This window comes from Panthera uncia (genome assembly GCF_023721935.1).
Source record: "Panthera uncia isolate 11264 chromosome A1 unlocalized genomic scaffold, Puncia_PCG_1.0 HiC_scaffold_17, whole genome shotgun sequence".
NCBI classification, from domain to species: Eukaryota; Metazoa; Chordata; class Mammalia; order Carnivora; family Felidae; genus Panthera; species Panthera uncia.
Genome location: NW_026057577.1, coordinates 46101744 through 46120523, shown reverse-complemented (window position 1 = coordinate 46120523; position 18780 = coordinate 46101744). Strand labels below are relative to the sequence as shown.

The 18780-nt window shown below is 39.0% G+C and overlaps 1 long non-coding RNA gene across 3 annotated transcripts in view; it reads right to left on the bottom strand.

The window, feature by feature from the left end:
• Positions 1 to 2842: 2842 nt before the first annotated feature.
• The window catches only part of LOC125935678 (uncharacterized), a 33706-nt gene continuing 17768 nt past the window's right edge, over positions 2843 to 18780 (bottom strand). For all 3 annotated transcript variants that reach the window (XR_007461758.1, XR_007461759.1, XR_007461757.1), the window contains 2 exons: positions 4947 to 5012; positions 2843 to 2954 (listed from right to left, as the gene is read on the bottom strand). This is a non-coding gene — a long non-coding RNA (uncharacterized LOC125935678). The remainder of the gene's footprint in view (positions 2955 to 4946; positions 5013 to 18780) is intronic.

The window sequence follows — 18780 nt, the reverse complement described above, 5'->3', positions numbered from 1 at the left end:
CACTGGGACAGCAACTATGGAAAACAGTATGGGAGATGCTCAAAAACTTTCCACAAGAACTACCACATGATACAGTAATGTCACTTCTGGGAATACATCCAAAAGAAATGAAAACACTAACTCAAAAAGGTACCTGTACTCCAATGTTCATAGTAGCATTATTTGCAATAGCCAACACATAGAAACAACCTAAATGTCCACTGATGGGTAAGTGGATAAAAAATTTCTGGTATATACATAGAAAATAGATTTCAGCCACTCAAAAAACAAAAAACAAGGAAATCCTACCGTTTGTGACTACACAGATGGACTTTGAAGGCATTATGCCAAATGAAATAGTCGAGAAAGACAAATACTGTATGATCTCACTTTTATGTGGGATCTAAACAAACAAAACAAAACAAACTCATAGGAAAAGAGAACAGACTTGTGTTTATCAAAGGCAGAGAGGGAAGGGTGGGAGAATTGGAAGAAGGTGGGTAAAACCTCCAATTTCCATTTACAAAGTAAAGAAGTACTAGGGATGTGGGGAGCCTGGGTGGCTCAGGCAGCTAAGTATCTGACTTTGGCTCAGGTCATGATTTCATGGTTCATGAGTTGAAGCCCACATTGTCAGCACAAATCCTACTTTGGATCCTCTTTACAAACCTCTCCCCACCCGGCCCCCACTTGTGTGCTTGCTTGCTCTCTCTCTCTCTCTCTCTCTCTCTCAACAATAAACATTTTTTTAAAAAGTACTAAGGATCTAACATAGAACATAGTGACTGCAGCTAACACTGATGTATGATATATATGAAAGTTGTTAAGAGACTAAATCTTAAGAGCTCCTATCACAAGGAGAAAATCTGTCTTTCCTTTTTACTCCTGTTTATTTTTATTATTGTATCTATATGAGAAGATGGATGGTAACTGACACTATTTTGGTAATTTCACAATATATGTAACCAAACCATAATGCTGTACACCGTAAATTTATACAGTGATGTATATCAATTTTTTCTCAATAAAACTGGAAAAAATATATGTTTTAAAAAAACCCTATAGGACTGTTAGCTAACAAATGAGTAGTTTTAAGCCACAAAGCTCATGGCTATTTGTCATGCACCAGTATAAACTAACATATCAAGGAAGTAACTCTTCATAGGGTTATCCTGTGTGTTCCTCAGAATAAGAGAAATAAGGAGAAACACATTCACAAGTATGGTGGTGTAGCAAATGCTTTAAATGTCCACACCTCTTGGGCTTTACCACTGGATGACTTTCCAATGCCAGATTCTGAGTTTCTTAGATGTAGGACTTTTCTTTTCTTTTTTTAATGTTTATTTAATTTTGAGAGAGAGAGAGAGGAGGAGCAGAGAGAGAGGGAGACACAGAATCCAAAGCAGGCTCCAGGCCCTGAGCTGTCAGCACAGAGCCTGATTAGGGCTTTGAACCCACAAACTGCGAGATCATGTCCTGAGCCTAAGTTGGACACTCAATCAACTGACGTACCCAGGCGCCCATTTGAGGGCTTTCTAAGAAGTTGGTAAAGGCTGATCTGCAAAGGGCATGGCAGATCAGAAGAGCTAACTGGTTAATACAGCCAGGTAACAGCCCCCAACCGATGGCTAAGAATAATTGTGTATGGGGTGCCTGGGTGGCTCAGTTGGTTGAGCATCTGACTTCAGTTCAGGTCATGATATCACTGTTCATGAGTTTAAGCCCTGTGTCAGGCTCTGTGCTGACAGCTCAGAGCCTGCAGCCTGCTTCAGATTCTGCATCTTCTTGTCTCTCTGCCCCTCCCTGGCTAGCTCTTGCTCATTTGCTCATGCTCTCTCTCTCTCAAAAATAACATTTCAAAATTTAAAAAGCAAAAGTTTTCAGGGGACCTTCTGAAAAATTCCTTTTACCACTATGCCCTTCCTCCTTCCAGCTTAATAGGAAAGCAGACACAATAGCTGAAGCTTCAGCAGCCAGCTTGGGACTATGAGAGAAAGAACAAAAGAACTACAGAGACTTTGGCCAGGAAATTCATGAGTCAGTAAACCAACACCAACAACTACCTACTTCAGACTTAGTGTTACATAAAAAAAAAAGAAAGAAAAAAAAAAAAAAACTTTCAAGCTGCTGTTGTTATATGTCTATCACTTGCTGAGCATAGTTCATAAATGATAAGGAGATAGATCTGGAAAAGGAATTTGGATGTTGATTGTTTGCCTAATGGTCTGACCCAACAAGGTCAGAGAGATTTATCCCAACTTGCCATGTAACCGGAGAAATACACCATGAAATCTCAGGACATACTTTAGAAACAGCAGGAAACCCAGCAAGAAATTTCAGGACACATGGCAGAAACATCAACAAAGCCTTCCAAATTTTACTTATGAAACTTCCATGCCAACTTTATATTGCCATTTCACATTTACTTACACAGAACCTTTTGTGTTTTCAAAGTCATTTCCAATAGTATTAATGAGGCACTAAGCGACCACGTTTGGTGATCTCTGCATTTTTTGATAATGCCAACAACACATATTTCACTTCAACATCATTAAAAAATATCTTACCACATTCTAAGATCTCTAACTATATTGAAAAGAACCCCCTCCAACAGAAAACAAAGCAATACTATTTTTACAACTCTGAAAAGGATAAATATAGTTCATTGTTTTCCAATGCATGGGGGATGGGGTCTATTTCTCTTACAGCATCTTACTACTACCGCAAAAGGTGAGATGAAATAACACATAAATTTTGGCACATGTTTAGACAGACAGACAGATGGATACATAGATGACAGATAAGGTTGCTGAACATTTTATAATGCAAAAAAAAAAAAAGCTTCTATTTCACTAACATTTGCTCAAGTCATCTTTTGCTGCATTGATGTCATCAAATTCAATAAATGGCTCCAAGTCGTGCACTGTTTTTTCCTTTGTGTATTAATGCTTGTGTTTCTGTTCCTTCAGAGGCATCTGATATTAAAAGCAAGGAGGAAAAATGAGCAGAGGAACCTTGTGCCACCCAGAGCAGATATCTGACGTTCCTCAATATTAAAAGATACTTATCATATATATTGCCAGGAGGCTAAGAAACCTACCTATGTAAATATGTTATCTGTTGATCTAAAATCATTTCTCATGTGTACGAGATCATTTGTATAAATGACGCTTGGAGTGGCATAAATACATTTTTCCTCTCTGCTTCTCATATTTATTCAATTTAGAAACCCCAGCAAGCCTTTATTCTTTTCAACACTGCAACATTAATACTGAGATGAAAAGACATGATGATATTTCTGCTTCATGCTTCAGTCCTAAGAAATTGCTCCAGAGTTGTACAAACTTTTCTTATCTTGTTACCTTTGTGACTTTAAGCGGCATTAAATAAGGAAAGCCAGGGTCAATTCAACCTTGAAGCATTTAGAGACATGTATCCTGCCCCAAACTAAGGAAAATCCATTGTCAAGAAAGGTAGTGCCATTCTCTAACGTACAGGTGAATGGTAATCAAATGAAAGAGAGGGAAGAAAATCAAAGGGATTCAGGAAGAGGTTCTATAAATGAAATCAAACCTAAAGGATTAAATTTGTCCTAAGGAGGTTTATTATTTCTTTGATTCCAAGATAAGAACAATTTTAAGAAGCCATTATCATTACAATAATGCTTCTGAGGTGAAAATCACTACATTTTATTGTCAGACACATCCTATTTTCAGGGGGTAAATATGGGGGGGGGGGGAATCAGATAAAAAATAATTAAAAAGAAAGATGTTACTGATCAGACTTTGTCTTCCTGTCTGTGCTCAATTTCAGGCACGGATGCGTCCAACCTGCTCACTCAGCTGCTTGTTGCATTTATTTGGTAGCTATTAGAATCCCATATCCTTACCTCAAAGTCAGTGGGCACTGAGCTGTGCCACACCCTCCTTCAAGCTCATGCAGCTGTTCTACATTTGCCCTACCGTCCCTCCACATGACACAGCAGCCTGCTCTGGGTTCCAGAACAATAGACAGAGCCCCACTGACAACCGTGTCTATCTCCACTCCTGTCTGATCTCAGGTGCTGCCTGAAAAACATACAGGTGTGGCCCTGACCAGCAACAGTAACATTAGCGAGAAACTCGTTAGAAATGCAGGTCTGCAGGACATCCCCTATACCCTACCCCAGAACTACTGAATCAGAAACTCTGAGGGTGAGGTTGTAAAAAGGCTTCCAGATGATTCTGATGAAGGCTAAAGTCTGAAAACCACTGATCTCAATCATTTCAGTATTTCCCAGAGTTTTGCTACCAAATGGGAAATTCCCTCTGTAACAGAAAATAAACAGACTGCCATCTACTAGCAATAGTAGCTGACACTTATTGAGGAACTGCTATAATCCAAGGACTGTTTTAAGCTCCTGATGAGGGAGTTACTGTTATAATTTTTCCCACTTACACTTTGAAAACTGAAGCAAAGAGGTTCAGTTATTCCAGGACACAAAGATATGACACAAAAAAGCAGGATTCAAACACAATTGTCTGCTCCAAAGACGGGACTCTCAGCCTCTTGGCTACATGGCCGCTGATCACCCTGTGTCTTGGCATTACGTCAGTGATTTCGATAAAGAAGACCAGGCACTCCAACACTAAGGGGCTTTAACACAGGCTTACTAAACCCTCAAGACAAAAAAGTGAGGTAAGCATTAATGGCCCAATTTCCCAAAAGAATAGGGAAATCTCACTAATCTGAACTTTGTTGATTTAGAATTAACAATAATTGGGTTATATTTTAGCTAACAGTTAGAATATGAAATTTTTCCATAAGAATTTTCAGACTTCTGCTTACAAAGGGAATCCAATTTGAAAATCAATCACATTTTACAAACGAAGAACCCGAAAGATGGACATTCTCTTCCTGGTGCCTTTGGTCCTAAAAATACATAAATAAATAAATAAATAAATAAACAAACAAACAAACAAACAAACCTTGAGTTGTCTTGTATTCACCCTGTGTCGAACACTCTCGGTCAAAAGAATATTACAAGTGGCAGTCTATAGGGAAGAGATCAGGAGAAACTGCCTGAATAAGTGACACACCTATTGGGGGCGAGTGGGCATACAGAGCTGTCCGGGTGATAGTGCTGACAGTGCTGTTCCTATAGGACATTGGAAGCAAACTCTGATGGCACCGGTACCAATATGAAGGATGCTCCTCATTTCTGCACAGAACTAAGTGTAGGGCTCCAGGAACACTACAGTGTGGTACCCATGGGGCACTACGGCACTGAGCAAAAGAGCAGCAGCATCTGGCAGATACAAGCACACCCTGTGTGGACGGTGATTCCCAGGGGAAAACAGCTCCCCTGTGGGCTCTTCTGGCAGCTTAATCAACAGCAGACACCTGAGCAGCAGGCCTGAAGCGAGCGCCAAAGGAAGACAAGAAATGGCAGGGGCCACCCCTGAGCTCAGGAAAAGTGAGCCACCATAGCAAGTCCCAGAAAAGAAAGGGGGGGTGGGGTAGGTTGTGGGGGAGGGGGAGGTCATTGGTTCAAAAAGACCCGCATCAGCAAGGAAATTTAGGACAGCAGAAATTTCATATTGCATATTTATACTGCACTATTAGTTTACTTCTGTTAAGTGATGTCATATCCTTTTGGGGAGAGTTCAGTTTTTAATCATTCCAATCGCTACCATAAAATGACTGTGATGTTTAACTTTCAGATTAGTGATCGATTCTGTTGAATTTTTACCATAACATGCAAAGTAAAGCATTATCCTTTAACTTGTCTGCTTCACCTGATTTTGTATCTGCATTATACAGTTATCTAAAATGCTCTAAAATGCTTGAAGGTATATTTCCTAAAAAAAGAAAATGGAAATTGAAATGTTGTACCATGACTCATGTGCCTTTCCCCATCATGGTGAACTATTCACTGAGTGTGCTTTATATGCTGCAATCTTACTGCACTCGTGAAGAAACTATAAACCATTTAAAAGAAAAAATTATGTTAATTGGTAATGCATGTGACACATGGGAGACTTGATGCTATCTCATGCTGCACCTGAGTAACACAGTCAGTTCAGCATCTGTCTCTATTCTCAGCTCAGGTCATGATCTCAAGGTTTGTGGGTTGCAGGCCCTGCATCAGGCTCTGTGCTGGCAGCATGGAGCCTGCTTGGGTTTCTCTCTCTCTCTCTCTCTCTCTCTCTCTCTCTCTCTCTCTCTCTGTCTCTCTGTGTGTGTGTGTGTGTGTGCCCCTTCCTCACTCATGCATGCTCTCTCTCTCTCTCAAAATAAATAAACTTTAAAAAAATTAAAAAATATTTAAAAAATGCTGTTTCATTTATTTCATAACACAAAAGAAAACATTTTAACAAATGGAAAGAACAAAATAAAATGGTGCAAAATATGTTGTATTAGGATTATTTTGCAGCAAAGGGCCATGGAAATTATTCTAGAATGACATTTTTTTCCCCTAGCATGGCATTTTTTATTTCACATCCTATGACCAAGCAAGAAAGTTTGAATTCTGTGGCGTTTCAAATTGTATTTCCTATGTCACCTCCAATTATATAGAAAGAATTCCAAAGGCTGTTGCCTGAATAAGACCATTTGGATCACATAGAAGCTTCTCTCATTTGAAACAGATTAGCTTCTCAAACACTGTTCTAATTAAATCTATAGATTTGTAACTTCAAGATAAGAGGGGTTTAAGTTTTCAGTTTCCAAATCCATTTCCTCAACATAAGAGCACAAATTAGTCCTTTGAAGCACTAAAGCCAGTCACAACCTACTTATCCTTCAGGTTATATAATCTGATGCCAGGTTTTTTTTCCCCCAAAATTTACCATTTTCATCCACATTAAAAGCCTACTGAGGCAGATTTGAAGGGAACTCCTTGGCATCTTTGATGGGCAGACTCATTAACCCCAGTTGACCCCTATTAGTCTAAAGGGTATAGAACAGAAGGGACTTTAACCTAATGAGCCCTTTTGAGTACACACACCAACTTTCCACCAGCAGCTCTTCCTTGTCCTGTTTTAAGTTCTCACAGTCTCAGAGCCCCCACTACCTGACCAACAGTGGGGGGTTACTATGCTAGCAATATCCCGAGCCCTCAGCCCTAGTCCTATAACGAAATAGGCAGCCCCTCCACACCCACTCAGATGCAACTGTTTTTTGTTTTGTTGTATTTTTTAATTTTTTTAATGTTTATTCATTTTTTTTTAATTTTTTTTTTAAGTTTTATTTATTTTTGAGACAGAGAGAGACAGAGCATGAACGGGGGAGGGGCAGAGAGAGAGGGAGACACAGAATCGGAAGCAGGCTCCAGGCTCTGAGCCATCAGCCCAGAGCCCGATGCGGGGCTCGAACTCACGGACCGCGAGATCGTGACCTGAGCCGAAGTCAGACGCTTAACCGGCTGAGCCACCCAGGCGCCCCTGTTTATTCATTTTTGACAGAGACAGAGAACAAGCAGGGGAGGAACACAGAGACAGGGAGACACAGAATCCGAAGCAGGCTCCAGGCTCCGAGCTGACAGCACAGATCCCCATGCAGGGTTTAAACTCACAAACCGTGAGATCATGACCTGAGCCAAAGTCAGACGCTTAACAGACTGAGCTACCCAGGCACCCCTAGATGCAACTGTTTTTTAAACACTGCCTCAATATGAGTCCTAGCTTCCAGTTTTCATTAATCTAGCCATACACAATTTTTTATAGCTACTTGATCACTTGTCTTTGTCTCTTTCTAAAGGACTTGGCATTTTTTCCATGTGGATTAAATCACAGGCACCTACAATGTGCATCACTTTTTATCATATTTTGATTTTTAAAAATTATCTTATTAACTATTTTAGTTATTTTATTTTAATGATTTTAGTTTCTGTCATAATCCTAACAATGCCAGGGCTTTTAACACTCTAATTAAAGTGTTGCCCTTCTTGGACACGAAAGAGTTAAGGTTTGAACTCACCTCGAAATAAATTTCAAAGAGCAAATGATCAATGACCACAAACAACTAAACTTGCTATTTGTTGAGAACAGACAGAGCTATTTCCTTGGCACACAGCTGCGTTCACATCTGTGGAAGTTACTACATAGAAAGCTATATTATGACAGCTAAGAGTTTGTTAGGATGTCACTATGAGCTAGGTGTTGTGCCAAGGACTTTGCCTGCATTATCTCTTTTGAAACTCATCACAGTCCTAAAAGGTAGGCACTTTTATTGCCAGTATTTTACAGAGTTGGAAACTGACACATAAAATAGCTGTTAACAGTCCTAAGCCACATCCAGGTTGAGCGTTGGATATGAATCCAAGTGTCTGAATCCAGTCTGCAGGCTCTAAGTCTCTATGGACTTAATACAACTCAGAGCATACAAGGTTTTATTATTGGAGGAAAGCCAAATTCTCAAATATGTAGTTTCTTTATTACAAATCATGCATTCAATACAGCCATTTGCAAAAATCATCTCACATGATGAATGAAATATACAATGCAAAAATCTGTATTTCAAATGCTTCAGTTTTAAGTTTTGGAAAATAAGCAGAGGCTATCTACAACTTGGTAAAAATCATTAACAATTTTCTGATGACATTCATGTGAAGATGAAAATTCATCCCCAAGAAATATTAGAATAGATTAGAAAATACGTGGATTAGGCTTTTACATACTAAAGAAATGAGTAAGCCTAACAAAATTATGAAGGCTATATAAACAGATGGAAATCTCTTTTAAGGGGAGAAAAAAAATTTAAATGTATAAAACTCAAAAATATTTAATCTTTTATGTATATACAAAAAAATTATAGGAGAAATACCAATATTCACAAGGTTATGCCAACTGTATCCCAATAAAACTGGAGGGAAGAAAAAGATCATCTAAAGAATCTTTTAAGAGGCAACAGTTGAGAATTTAATGAGAAAAATGTATGACAGGATCTACATGTCTCCCTGAAGCTTGCACTCCAAACCTGTTCAGCCAGGGCATTGTCATCCTGACTGTATTTGAACCCATGGGCATGAGCAGGAAAGCACTTCTGCACACAGTCAGAAGTGGTGGCCATTTATGCTAGCTACTCAAGTGACTATGCAAATCTTCTCTAAAAATACGTGTGGACAACAGACCCTTGTTTAAAAACCTGTGACACGGAAGCTACTGCTTTCAAGACAATTCATCCTTTGACTCTTCTTAGTTAAAAGTTCTTCCTTATTTTTAGGGAAAATTTACTTCCCTGAAACATCTATCCATCCTTGCTCTGCCCTCTGCAGCAGAAGTTGGGCTGCTGGGTGGAGAAGAATCACTGTGTGGGGGTGAAAGAAACACAACCTGATGAGTAGAAACTATCCCCCCCCCATCCCCCACCAGCAGGGTGGACCTTACACAACATGTGGGAAGGGCAGAGGAGAAGCATCATCATTACCTGGTTGGCTCTGAATTTCTTTCCCTGGGGGAATGTAACATTGTATGTGATTTGGGAAGAAATGTCATCAGAATCTTCCCTCCCCCTACCACAGAAGTCAACCCAAACTGGTTAACCACTATATTCTATCACCCTGGATCACCAGTTCTTTTGGGGTACAGATCCTGGGAAGGAAAGAAGGAGCCTCTCCCATGCTGAGATTGCAAGCTGTGCTTGAGAACTGTGCTGTGCAGTGCCCAAATCTGAACATAGCACAATAGGAACCTGACCTCATTATTTGAAACTCTGGATGCCTTCAGCTTTGCCTTCATCCTTTGGACCTTCTGGTTAAAAGAACCAATAAATCATGGTTTTTTAAAGTAATATGAGTTTAAGTATTTTCAATCACTTTGAACCCAAAGAGTTTTGTCAAATACATCCCACAGGGACAAATTTCACCATCCTTACATGTTTTCCTAGCATAAACCCTAACTGGAGGAGAATGCTAGGCAGGAGGACTGGTGGGTGGAACAAGCCAAGTATAGAGAGATTAGCAGTTGAAAGAGTGGCACAGTAGAGAATTGGAAAGGTAAGAGATGAAGAACTGTCCCCTGAACCTACCTTAACTGATCTAGAAACTTGCCTGCCTGATAGGATTTCTGGAGTATTAAGGAGTATCATTAAGCAATAAAAAGATCCTGCATTAATGATCCATGACGTTCTGAAGTCTCTTTACAAAGTAGAGAGACCTTCATGAGAAGACTGGAGATGAACTGCTAATATATCTGACAAGCCCAAGTGTGAAGAGACAGGAATCACAAAAACATTAGGAAGAGGGTTGTCATCAAGGTACCTGGGTATTGAAGAGACACCAGGGACTATCTCTGCCCACTTCACGATTTTCCTGAGAACACATCATGCTGTCACAGCCCAACTCTCTGAAGCAGGCAAAGAAGACCCCTGCCTATAGCTTATCTCCACTAGAGGATTTACATCTGGCTGATGCCTTGGTATTAATTAAAAATGCCCATAAAGATTTTCAGAGAGGTTTTCAGGACAAAAGTCCTATCCCCAAACATTTTACTTGCTTGTCCCAGAAAATTATGCCATACAGTATAATTTAAAAATTTATACTAACATTTTAAAAAATTAAATAAAGATAAATCTATCCATTGACAATAATTAAATCTAAGCTGTAAGTAAGGAAAAATATGAAGTTTCACCCAAATGCAGTGTCTCATCTAGTACTCTCTGCCTCTTCACAGATTTACTCTTCCCCTGTGGTTCTGCATATTTTGCTGTCTTTCATCAGTACAGCTAGAGAGTAAGCTACTAAATATATGCTGGGAATAAATTGTCTTCTATCAGCTACTTCCGTTTCCCTTCGCACCTTCTGTGCTGAAAAGTCACTTCTACAAATATTCTCCATGAAAGGTAGCAAAGAATCAAAATGACATTTCACTAGGAGTGAATCAGCATCTCTTCTCATTGAAACAGCCTAGGCTCTTCACACATATGACATAAGTGCCACCATATATGGGCTTGAGGAAGTAATGGTCCAGAGTGTGGGAAACACCAGTGCCAGCTCCCTTTACTAACTGATCCACCACTGAATGCTCCAGTGAGTTTCCAAATGGAGAAAATCCTTGGGCAAGTCTGAATATAATACGAGTAAAGTATGGCCTTGTTAATAAAAAAAAAAAAAAAAATCCTCAGGCATTTGAAATTATTTCCAGAGCCACTAGCCACATTTCTGTGTTAAGGAGGATTCTATATTAAAGAAGTAGTTTGCAGGCAGTCTGTTTGGAAAAAAACAACTGTGGGGTGATGTATTATATTATATTATATTATATTATATTATATTATATTAATTATAATATTTGAGTAGACAGGATGATTAAAATAATTATTCAGTGCTACCAGGTTCCAGGCACCATTCAGGCACTGAGGATAATGAGGAGCAGCCCAGAAGAGTCCCTCTTCCCATGTAGCATACATTCCTGCCAGGGGTAACCTTCAGACACCAACCATTATTTACAGGGTGTTATAGGCACATAAACCTAGATAAAGAGATTGAGAAGGATTCTTTGAGCAAGTAATAGTTGACCTGGACCTGGAAAGACTAGAGATTAACCAGCAAGCGGGGGGAGCAGGGAGGGCATTTCAGAGATGGGGGGAAATATGTGAAAAAGTGCTAAGGGGAAAGGAGATTGCTGGTCACTCATGGAAGTGAGAGATCAGCAGGACTGAAGCATGGAGGTATGGGTTCAGGGCGTCAGGATATGGAAAGGTAAATATGCCCTTGAAGGTCATGTTAAACATTTTTTTTAACATGCCCAAGCTGAACACTCCTCTAAATCTGTTCTGTGGAAGATTCCTCCATCTGGATAAATGGCAATTCTGTCTTGTTGGCTGCTTGATATCATCTGTGTTTCCTCTTTCGTTCATACCCAACATTGAATTCATCAGCAAAACTTTCTCATTTTTATCTTCAAAACATACTCTTCTAGTGAACTACCTCTCATCATTTTCACCATGCTATCCTGGCCCAAGCCACCATCTCCTCTCTCCTAGATTACTGCAATTGCCGAATAAATGGTCTATTTCTCCAGTTGCTCCCCAAGAGTATGCATTTAAAACAAGAGCCAGACCACATCACTGCCCTTCCCAAGGTCTCCAGACACCCCCCTGTCTCACCTTACTATGGACCACAAAGCCCTACATTATCTGGTCCACTAGTAAACCTCTGACTTGATCCCCCACTTGTCTCCTTCTCATTCTGTGTGCCCCCTACCCAACATTCCAGCTTTCTTTGAAAGGTAGACATGCTCCCCTCTAAGAGCCTTTACACTTACTATTCCCTCTACCAACATTCTTTTTCTTCAAATATCCACATGATTGTCACCCTCTCAGTAAGGCTTTCCCTAACTATCCTATTTAAAGTTGTAAATCACTCTTCCCCTTTTCTTTACCTGGTTCACTTTTATCCCTAATAAATCACAGTAAATATTTGCCCTTATTTACTGTGTTCCACACACATGCTAGAATGCAAGCTCCATGAAGACAGAAATTTCTGTCAGCTGTAGTCGCTGTGGTATCCCTAGGGCCTGAAATATTGCTTGAGACAGAGTAAGTATTCACTAATATTTGGTGAATGAAGGTCTTTATCCTAAGACCAATAACAAGCCACTGAAAAGCTTTGAACATGAAGATTTATGATCAGAAACAAACTGTTAAGGTCTCTTCAGCTGCCCATGAAAAGAGTGTTCTGGAAGAAGGGGGCTAGGTGTGGTGGGCAACAGTGGATGCCTGGGAGAAAACTAACTTGTCTTCATTTCTAAGAGGAGTGAGTACAGTGAACAGAAGAAGCGAGGCTCACTATCGTTGGTGACGACTTACTGTGGTAGCCAGCTTCCAAGATGACCCACACCCCTTCTCCCAATGATCCATGCCATCTAGTATTCACATCTCCATGAGGTCCCCTCCCATGCTGAATGGGGGCTAGCCCTGAGGGACAAACTAAATATGACAGAGTGATGCCTTATGACTTTCAAGAGCAGGTAACCAAAGCCCTGACACCTTTCAGCCTGGTGTTTTAGAATACTCCCTCTTAGAACACTGAGCCCCTGTATAAGAAATTGTGCTACTCCAAGACCACCATGGTGAAGAGATCACTTGGGAAGATCACATGGAGAAGCCCTGAGACTACATATAGAGAAAGATGACTTACTAGTCCCCAGCTGTTTCAGCCTCCAGGCATGTGAGTCATCCTGGTTGAGGCCCAAGACCCTGGGAACCAAAATGGGCTTGCCCACAGTATCACATCTGAATGCCTGGCCCTTAAAATCAAAACAAAAGTAGTATATTTGGGATAGTATGCTACACAGCAATAGATAACCAGAATGCTCAGTAAAGAGGATTCCTTTTCAGTGTAACTTCACCAACCAGGCAGAAGTTCCGGGTAAAAAAAAGAAAAAAGAAAGAAAAAAAAAAAGAAAACTTGAAGGACAGAATATCTCAAGGTGCCTTCTTTGTTTAAGGGCCTAGCAAGGATAAGCAAAATGGATCACTTTAATAAAAGAAAATGCAGCTGCATGCAGGTAGATTTTAATCTAAACTGTCAAAACTGTAGCTGCCTGATTTTTCCCCAGACATATTTTTATTGCATCTAAACCATTCAAGAAGCTGACAATTTGCTTGATTAGCTGAAGGAATTGGATTACCATGACACCTTCCTCTTCCAACCCTCTGGAATACGTTAGGGCAGTATCTCCTGTTAGAGCATAAATGGGAATGAACATTACCTTCTCTCAAGGACAAGGAGTTAATTGTTTGCTCTGAAGTTCATCAGAGAACTAATGGGAACTGTTTTTTCAGGAATATTTGATGCCTAAACTCTTTATGCTTTTTTGTACAAACCCAAGACTAAATTATTACATCTGAGGCCTTAAATTGTAAGTGGAAATAGTAGAAAATGAACTCCCCCTTTAAAATCATGAACAGAGTGTATGCAATAGATAGTTTAAATGACAAAAAAAATTAGTGACGTTTCATCAAAACGTGAAGAAAAAAAGAAGGCAAGAGTTCTACAAGCAAATATCAAGATTTTGCATAAAATTCAAGTATAGTTATTCTAGAAGCACTAATTAACATGGCATGTTGGAAAGCCTGTATCTGCAACAAATCCCACCCATGATAAGCTTATGCCAGGTTGTTGTCCTGCCCCATACTCTTAGCTTTATGAAAAAAAAATGCCAAAATTCTCAAAAGCATAAACCTGAACTACCTCAAACCCCCGCCCAGAGCAACACTGACACAAATGTACATATAGTTCGTATCTTACTTAGATTGTGATGGTCTCTCCAAAGGTCACGGTGGGCCTTTGTGTAAGGGTGCCTAAGCTATTACGGAAAGCCCATGATGCAGATAGGACAATAGTAAGAGGTCAACAACCTAAAGTCCTATTTTTTAGCAACACGCACAAAACCTTTGAGCTCACCCTTGCTGACACCTCCAACATCATTCTTGTTATAACTTCTCAAATCAGCATTATCCTTACCCTGCCTCTACAACATACCTACAACATACCTACCTACTACTGTGCACATGTACACACGTGCCTACACACAATCCTCCAGCACTACTGAATGAAGCTGCAGTTTCCTGGATATACTACACTATTTCAGGTCTCCCCGACTTTGTTCACATCCCTCTCCTTTCCTAGCATGTCCTTCTGCATGTTTTAAGATTCAGTTTAAGCATTGCCTCTCCTCTGAAACCTTTCCTCTTCCTTCCCTCCAGGCAGACCCTAGCCATTGTGTCCTCTGAGCTGAAAGAGGCCCCATACATCATTCTTTCACTTTGTGTCCCCACTTGTACTTGACATTTGGGAGAGCAAGTAACCTTATCTGATTATTTCCCTGTGAGAATCCCCTAAAACAGAGGCCAGGTCTCATTTATGGAAAGAAGAGAAGGAAGTGTAATAACCCCTCCAAATGAAAGGAAAAGATTTGAGGACCCCACCTTTCAGAGACAGTGCTGTTGACCCTTTCCTTACACAAAATAAATCATTTCCTAACTCCCATCATCAGCATTACTTTCTAAATAAGGTAATCTAAAGTGCTTCCAGGAGTTACCTTCACATCATGACATTTATTAGACATAATTTTGACTGACAAGTAAATAAATCCATGCCACACCATTTTGTGGAACAGAGAAATATTGTCTATTTTACAAAAACTACCACAAAACTGCAAGAGAGACAAAAGTGCAGCTAAGCACTGTGCATGATTCTGTTCAGCATGCATCGTATAACAACACAGAATTCTACTCCCAGACACTCTGTGGTTACAGAAATACACATAATATTTTATGGACAAAGTGTCTTTAAATTATTAAGAATTTTTAAGATAATCAGAACAGCTGAAAGAAATACCAAATATGCCAATCTGATGAGTAAGTAAAGAGAGAGGGTCAGGATGCATATTTAGTAAGGAGAAATGGCTGACAGAGTTATTCACCTCTATGCCTGGGAGCAAAACTGGAGCTAAAAATAGAGACCCCAAGAGGATGAGGTACACTTGCTTTGTCTTTTAGTCTTCATCCATTTTAGGCAGTGACTATTTTGCCAGTTCTATGGGGATTCTAAACATTTGAATACTTAACAGAAGATTTGCTTGTGTGTGGAAAATACCATAAAATGTTGAATTCCATAGAAAGTTTCAAGGTAATATGGTCATCAACTTTCAGCTCAGCCTTTCAACAATGAATATGACAGTCACAATATAAAAATTGTACTCCATATTATAATCTAGTCAATTCTTCCTATAACAGACCTCTTATTTCGATGGACACATAACCTTGAAGAAATGAATGAGGCAGAAAATAGTTTTAAATCAGTAACTATTAGAAACCTTTGTCATTTCAAAGAACCTCTATCCGATAAAAGCCATCTTAAACAGAAATTGAGCAAAAGCAGTACCTGGGAATTATGGAAGAAATCTCTGAGAAATAGAATCATTTCTCTGAGAAGTAGAGGCATTTCCAGTGCTGGAGCATTTATAAAGGGAGATGACTGGCAGTCTTACCTTCTTTGACTCTATATAGTAGGTGATGGTGCCCTTCGGAGGAGAGGACAATCAAACGAGTGATGTGAAACAGAATATACACCTTCTTTACAGACTGCTTGACCTGCCACCTCTCAAATATACCCAAAAGTATAAAGAATGAATCTACAAAGAATGAGCACCACCCACCCTAAGATTTAGCAACATTCTATCATTTTTTTTGTTTTATCTATCCACCTTCCAACCTTTTCTTTTTCTTGAGAAGTATCAGATATGATATCATTTCGTTCACAAGTATGTCAGACTGCATCTCTACACATAAAAGCATTTAAAATAACAGTACCATTTTCATAACCAACACAATTTATAATTATTTCTTAATATCAACTAAACCCAAAATCTACTCAGTTTTCTCTGATCATCTCAAAAGTGTCCCTTAACATGAGTAGTGTGAAGTAGAATCCCAACAAAAGTCACATACAGTATTTGTTGATATGTTTTGTAAGTCTCTTTAATCTATAACATTTCCTCCCCCCACCTCTCTCTCTCTCTCTTTTTTCATGACATTTACTTGCTAAATATTCTAGATTTGGCTGATTGTACCTTCATGATATTATATAAGATGATGCTCTATTCCTCATGTTTCCTATATATAGTTAAGTTTGAGACTTGATGGAATTCAGATTCAATTTTTTTGGCAATAATATTTCAAAAATGGTGCTGTACATCACTAAGGAGTCACGTAATATCTATCTATCCCACTTTTAGTGATGTTAACACTGATCAGTGGTTCAAAGGGTATCAGCCTGAACCACTCATCACAAAGTACCCAAATATTATTTCACCTGATGATTTAGCATCTAGATTGCCTAAATCCATTATTTCATTAGGGGTTGAAAAGAGATTATGAAAACCCTTTATTTTTTCTGCTTTTATTTTGTGTTATTCTTCTGTTAAAAAGGAAAAAGATGGAAAAAAAAAAGCCTCTTTCTCACAGGAACAGAAAAGCAGTCCCTAAACTCTAAAAGCTGGCCTGACATTCATTGCTAGACCTCAGGGTTCTTTTGCTGGATGTAAATAAATTCATAGAACATCAAATCACCTTATGACTTTGAAGAAGTGAGGTTAACAGAAATAATAATAACAAGACCATTTCATAATGTTCTTTAACCACAGGCAAAAACAAGGTCACTGTGCAGACCACAAAAATATCAAACACTCACCTTTTCCAGATATGAATGACTGCTGCCTCTATAATAATTACAGCTTTAGTCTTGCTCTAGCCTTGTAAGATTTAGTAAGTACCTAATCATATCACTCTTTAAATTAGATTTATTAAAATATCCAACCATAGATTTATCTTCCCTTCCAATCTGGAGCAAAGTACCTCTTCCTTGAACCCTCCCCAGCATCATCTACACCCTCAAAAACACGACCAGGAATAATATTTAAGCAGTATTTGGGCACCCCAGGGCCCAGTCAAGTTGACACATAAAATTAACTATCACCAAAAAATCAGCCATTTCTCTATAATATTCACTTTAAACAAAATGAAAGTGGTGATATCTTGTATAAAGATAAACTTTGTATTAAACTGAGGGGAAGAAAGACCTATACATGAACATCATGGGTAGTTTCAGTTACTACTCCTTTACAGGAATGTAGAGGCCAGGAAATCTCAGGGAAGAACTATTATAAATGATGAAAGAAAAAGAAAATGTGTCCAAAGAGGAAATATTAAGGAACTTACTCAAAAAAGAGAAAACTAAAGAATTTTTTTACTGTCCTTAAATAACAAAGATTTCTCCAAAGAGAGGTGTTGGGCAGTCAGTGCTGTGTTATGAAATATTCTACCAGAGAAAAAAATAATCAAGCCAAGGGTATTTGGCTACATCTACAGAATGTCAAATGATCCAGTCTTGGGTATAGAAGTGGCCCATTCAAGTTTCGAGAATAGCTCTAGATGATTCAAGAATTACCAAAATGTTAAAACCATATGCTGTCAAAAGATACTTTTGGGGATGCAATTCTATTGTTTAATTCAAACATATCCTCCCACCTGACAATGTGGAAAGTAGATAAGCCCATCTCTAATCCATCCCCAAAGGCTCCACTGCAAGCTGGCTGAGGGCTGCCTCTAAAAAGAGAGGATAGTTCAATTTTTAACTTTTTGGTTAACCTCCATGCTGTTTTCCAGGGTGGCTGCACCAGTTCACACTCCTCTTAACAGTGTAAGAGGGTTCCCCTTTCTCCAAAGTCTTACCAACACCTCTTGTTTCTTGTGTTGTTAATTTTAGCCATTCTGGCTGTTACCTAATTGTACTTTTGATTTGTACTGCCCTAATGATAAGTGATGAATGGATAAACAAGATGTACATACATACATATACCCACAATGGAATATTACTCAGCCATCAAAAAGAATAAAATCTTGCCATTTGCAATGACGTGGACAGAGCTAGAGTGTATTTTACTAAGTGAAATATTCAGTCAGAGAAAGAAATACCATAATGATTTCACTCATACGTGGAATTTAAGAACAAAACAGACAAACACAGAGCGGAAAAAAAGAGAGGAAAACCAAGAAATAAACTCTTGACTATATAGAAAAAACTGATGGTTCCCCACGGGGAGGTGGGTGGGGGATGGGGTAAAATAGGTGATGGAACTTAAGGAGGATGCTTACTGTGATGAGCACCAGGTGTTGCATGTAAGAGATGAATCACTAAATTCTACACCTGAAACTGATATTATACTATATATTCACTAACTGGAATTTAAATAAAAGCTATAAAATAAAGTAACATAACATAACATAACATAACATAACATAACATAACATAACATA